Genomic DNA, 6,181 nt, shown 5'->3' with positions numbered 1-6,181 from the left:
TGTTTGACCCTAAGGAGAGAGCTGAGTTAATTCCACTCAGAAGCCATGACAACGGGTATTCACAGGCTTTCCTTGGAATTGCTTCGAAAGCACTTTTGATATGCCCTCTTCAAAGATCAGTCAGTCAAAGACATTTGAATTCCACAAGTTTAATGTGATTTTATTTTTTATTTTTTTTGCAAAAATACTTGATTTGCCTCAACTGGCAGCTTCATTAGACAATGTTTAATTAATATCTTGAATAACTTCGACATCAAACCCTACTTGTAATACATGATGTCTGATATAAGATCCAGTGGCTGCTCTGGTGATGGGAAATTAGGGGGAAAATAGTGGAGATAAGATCAGGGGTGTGGAGGTTTTCCTGGGCGTTTCTATGGACTGAAATAGTCGGTCATTATTAAGCTGTTTAGATGTGGAGCTTTCAAAGCTATGATAATGGTAGTCCCTCCCATGGTCCATGTCAGCCTGGGTTATACATTTACCTTCAACAATATACAACTTATTTGGTTGAAAGCACACGTAAGAGTGTAGTGTAGTTTATGAGTGTGGAGTGGTGTACATACACGCTATGTGTGCCCTTGTTCGTTTTTGACTGACTGTGTGTGCGTGTGGCAGAGAGAGTCGACAAGTGTTTTTACACCTGTACGAATCTATGGAGCTTGTGTATGTGTGTGTGAGTGAGCGAGCGAGCGAGCGAGCTGGTGTGTGACTGCCACCAATCGTCACTAATACCAGCAGCTGGTCAGAGAAATGCTGTGTTGGTGTTAGTGATCCTCTAAACTCCTCAAACGTTACACCTTCCAGTACCATCATCTGACTGAGGGCTGATGCTGCACCTCACCTCAGCAGGCTGGCCAGACACAGGGCTGGGAGGGGTATCACGGTGGGGCTGCTGACTGGGCTGTCATGTAACCATGAACTGTCATTTTTGTCTCTCAGCTCCCTTCAGTGCCAAGTTGCCCAGGACTGTGAGCACCTATGGACATTTAGTACATTTAATTCGTCTTTGTTTATTAAAGCTGTCATTATCTATTAATCTGTTTCATTTGGCCACTCCTATTGATGGTGCATTATAGAAATACTATAACTCATTCTAAAACTAGATTTAAATGAAAAAAGCTACATTGTAAAACTCCTCAAAGATCATTGTCAGTTTGGCAGATTAGCCATGTGACTGTGTGTCTGTCCCAAGTGATGTATGTGATTGTTGGTACCAACATCTGTCTCTATGTCACAAAGGGGAAGTCGACCCAGGGATAGTGTCCACCCAGTTGATGTGAACTCATACACATTCTAAAGACATGATTACTTAACCACAATGAGTTGTGTGTCTGTGTGAGAGAGCGATCTGCTGGCTCTGAGCCATGCTTTCCCATGTCCAGTGTTTGGAATTCCTTTCCCGTTAGCTCACTTTACCGTGCCGGAATGGCCCCGGAGCAGCACTCACTCGCCCCATTAGCCTCCTACAATGGAGCGGGCATGCCTGGAATGTGTGCGCGGGTTCTCTCCTCGAACTCCCCCTCACACCTTTCCAACAACTCTTCTCAATTCGGTACTCCTCCCCCCTTACATCCCATCCACCCCCCTCAGTCCCTTCCTCCACCTGTACCCCTACACCTCCTTTTGATCCTTCCTTCCTTACGCGCCAAACGCCCCTACAACTCCCTAAGTCCGACTTACACCTACATCCCACTTACGTTCCTCCTCATCCCCTACACCCCCCCCCATCTTCCTAGACCTCCTCAGTCTCTTCAGAGAGACACCGTGGGAGGTGCCTCTAGGTCTCCCTCTCACTTACCTCACCGACATTAATATCTCCCACGTCCCAACTCCCCACTTAACCACAGTGCTCCCCTCATACACCCCGACCATGTGAGTCCCCTCCTTGGACTCACATGGTACCAAACACAGAAAGTCGAAGGCCAGGTCCTCCCTTATATGACGAATTCCATGTTTGGAAGCACAGGTTGTTTTTTTCAGATTGGTTTATTATGGCAGGGGTTAGTTACATCTGAGTGTATTGATGGTGAATGATCCAGGTAGAACCATGTGAATATGGGCTGCTGTGGTGGACACTGTTGCCCAGGTTTACTAAGTAAACAAAACATTGATTCAGTTACCGACTAACACTGAGTATCCACTGGTGATAGAAACGAAATGAAATGAATCAGCCCATAAAATGAGATCATTTTAAAACACTGACCGAGATTAGATTTTGCAAACGGTGCTTAGCAACAATGGATTCATTTGGTACCTTCTCCATCAACATGTTTCCCTATTCAATCTCCATTAGGACGTCTCCAATCCTAAAGTGATGAAACTCCCCCCTGATTTACATCCAGAGCACAAAGAAGGTGATCAAACAATCATACTTGATGAAGACTTCAAGTACAGGAATTTTAGCCTGTAATTGGGCACTGTGTCCTCTGCCGCGGTAACATCAGGGAGACTGAGGTATGTGTTGGAAGAAGTTTTGTTTTAGTACATCACCCCCCACAGCATCTGAGGCCTATGTACTCCAAAACATATTCCACCTCCACTGCACCCTGCCTGAGCAGGTCAGGGGGAGAGCTGGGCTGGTATGGAGGGGGAGACACCCTGACACACAAGAATGTAACGATTTGTTAAAATATCCGCAACACAACCTTTTATACAACACACACCCTTGGAACCAGTAAACACATCCTTTTTGGCTAAAACACATTGAGTAACTCTTCTGTGTGTATCTGCCTTTCTAAGTATAAAAAGCTGCTGGTGCTTCATCCAATAGGTTTTACATATTGACTTTACATATAGCTGAAGGATTGCATGCAATTTAAACTAGGTATATGAAGAAAGGGACGTTTCACAAATATCATTTCCCCAGCTACACTGGGGAATTCCTGATTCTACCTGGATTATATTTGAGAGGCTTCCATTTAAGAACACCCTCTGTGTTCTGTTAGACAAATCAAATCAAATGTTATTGGTCACATACACATGGTTAGCAGATGTCAATGCGAGTGTAGCGAAATGCTTGTGCTTCTAGTTCCGACAGTGCAGTAATATCTAACAAGTAATCAAAGCTAACAATTTCACAACAACTACCTTATGCACACAAGTGTAAAGGAATGAATAAGAATATGTACATAAAAATATATGAATGAGCGTTGGCTGAACGGCATAGGCAAGATGCAGTAGATGGTATAGAGTACAGTATATACATGAGATGAGATGAGTAATGTAGGGTATGTAAACATTATATAAAGTGGCATTGTTTAAAGTGGCTAGTGATACATTTATCACATCAATTTTTCATTACTAAAGTGGCTAGAGATGAGTCAGTATGATGGCAGCAGCCACTCTATGTTAGTGATGGCTGTTTAACATTCTGATGGCCTTGAGATAGAAGCTGTTTATCAGTCTCTTGGTCCCAGCTTTGATGCACCTGTACTGACCTCGCCTTCTGGATGATAGCGGGGTGAACAGGCAGTGGCTCGGGTGGTTGTTGTCCTTGATGATCTTTTTGGTCTTCCCGTGACATTGGGTGGTGTAGGTGTCCTGGAGGGCAGGTAGTTTGTAAGTAACTCTTTATCCACATTATAGCAGGGGGTGTGAAGCCATAACACATACGTTTTTACAGCAGCAGACTATGATCGATAATGTCAAAAGTTGCGCTGAAGTCTAACAAGACAGCCGATCATCAGTCATTTGTGTAAGTGTGTCCTTCCCTATAAGCGTGCTGAAATTCTGTCGTCAGTTTGCTTACTGTCTAAATAGCATTGTATCTGGTCAAACACAGTTTTTCCAGAAGTTTACTAAAGGTTGGTAACAGGCTGATTGGTCAGCTATTTGAGCCAGTAAAGAGGGCTTTACTATTCTTGGGTCGAATGACTTTTGCTTCCCTCCAGGCCTGAGTTCACACACCTGGTAGGCTTAAATTGAAGATGGGCAAATAGGAGTGGCAATATCGTCCGCTATTATCCTCAGTAATTTTCCATCCAGATTGTCAGACCCCGGTGGCTTGTCATTGTTGATAGACAACAGTGTGTGTGTGTGTGTGTGTGTGTGTGTGTGTGTGTGTGTGTGTGTGTGAGCTCGTAGTGTAGTTGTGTGGAGGAGGTACACTACAGGCTCAGTGACAGGACACAGAACACTCCACACCTCCTTATCAGAAGCCTGGTTCCAACCGGAGCCGCTCCTGATATCTCTGCCTGTTCGTATACATAAGAATGTGCGAGGGAGGTTTTTAGCTGGTTTCTAACTATTGAACGCTACATTGCTCACCCTCCTCTCTTTCTGGAGGTAAGGATGTGACTTAGGATGACCCGTGTGGCGAGTAGTGGGGTGAAGGGTTGGTATCTGGGGGTGAGGAGTTGGGTTAGTAGTTTGGGGGTGGGTGACATCTTTGTGGGTCCCATGGAACATTTCCAAGACCTGGGGTCTGAGAGGAAGCTATCAAAGCTGAAGAGGTATTAGATGACCCCTACAGCCCCAGGGCTTATCTGGAGGTGCTACTGTATGCAAACATCACTACTGACACGACAGATAGTAAACAGGACAGCCAGATCTACACCAGGTCTCCATTTGACTGTCAATGAAGCTCCCTTTCTGGGTTGAGATTCTTGAGGAGAGGACGTTTCTGCACATGTCTTGGGGAGAGGCCTGGACTAGGCTTCTGACTGTGTGATGGATGGGATGGATATAGTCTTGTTATTTTTAGTATGTCTTGGATGGGATGAAGCTGGAGAAAACAGGGAAAGGGAAAGGGTGGAGGTTGGTGCGTGTGTGTTTGAAAGGTGGATATGCAGAATTAGAATTCCTCAGACACAGAGAGGAGACATGGCAAGGGGGTCAGGATGTGTGTGGTTTTGTGTGTGTGTGTAAGCAGTGTTGTGAGACACACAGACACCGAAATGTTCTGTTTATTCACAGACTGGGAGCGGCACAGGAAGTGGCCAACGGGAGCTTCCCGGGGAAAAGGGAGGGGCGATCCTACGTTTCTATAGAAGGAAATGGAGCATGTGGGAGTGTACTTGACAGAGACCATTTCCAGTCTGGGGGCCCAAGGTAAGACTGGCTGAGCCACTGCGGCCCTGGGGGGAGATGACCGCAGAAATATTTAGAACACGGCCATGTTAGCGTCATTCATAGGAAGTCATGGTCACTATAGAAGACTATAGTCATACTTAAAGTCATGATGTCATATCACCAGACTGTTTCAGCGTTAGCCTTCTCTGGTTTCCTATCAGTAGCTATGGAGCTTGCCAGGCTAGCTATCTGTGTGTTAGTGCCTCAGGGCTGGGTGCATGGCTAAGGAATGGCAGCGGTGGTGAAGGAATGCCTGTCATGTCCTCTTTCTCTCCTCTCCCCGTCTCTCCAGTTGACAGGTGCACAGCTGCTGTCAACTGTGTACACTACCCAACTACACATGAGGACAGACCAGCCCAAATACATTCTCACACACTTTCTCTCTTTTTCTTTCACTCTCTCCCTCTCACACATACACCACTTTCAACCATTGCTCACTCTGCCCCCCCCCGGTCACTCTCTTACATACTCTCCCTCTCCTCCCCCTCTTCTCCCTGGCATTGATCTTCTCAGGTTTAATCTCCCATCTCCCCCTGCCCCTTGCCCTACCCCATGCATTCCTCACCCATCACCTCCCTCACGCAGAGATGGCCGTACGGTTGTCTGCGGTTTTAACCCATCGGCCTGCAAATCATGTGGAAGTATGAAGCTCAGACAGGGACAGTAGAGTCCGCGGGGGATGGGAGGTCAGAGGAATGGTTAGTGTAGGGCAGCATCTCAGTTAGGGGGTCTACTATGGATGGAGCTGTGGTGGTCCCAGTATTTAGTAACACCCAGAGCAATGGCCCTGAGCTGATAGTGAACCAACTGTCCTGTATGGGATTGGAGATTATGTACTCTTAATTGTAAATTAAGGCTCACACACACCGCACAGAATGTGGATCTAGCGTTTGTCTGCCTATCGTTCAGCGCGCTGTGTTTTAGGGACCACTCTCCTTTTTCACGTGATTCCATATGTAAAATTGGTGCGCACCCTGTTCTCAAATTACATTCAGAAGTGCTAAGTACTCTCAGCCAGCAAATGTTATTGGTGTGTCTGAGCCCTTACAGGGATAATAGGCTTTGTCTTATACCCCCCACACAAGATGTTCCTACGACCTGTGTGTGT

This window comes from Oncorhynchus keta, chromosome 13 (assembly GCF_023373465.1).
Source record: "Oncorhynchus keta strain PuntledgeMale-10-30-2019 chromosome 13, Oket_V2, whole genome shotgun sequence".
NCBI lineage: Eukaryota > Metazoa > Chordata > Actinopteri > Salmoniformes > Salmonidae > Oncorhynchus > Oncorhynchus keta.
This window is presented reverse-complemented; position numbering follows the sequence as displayed.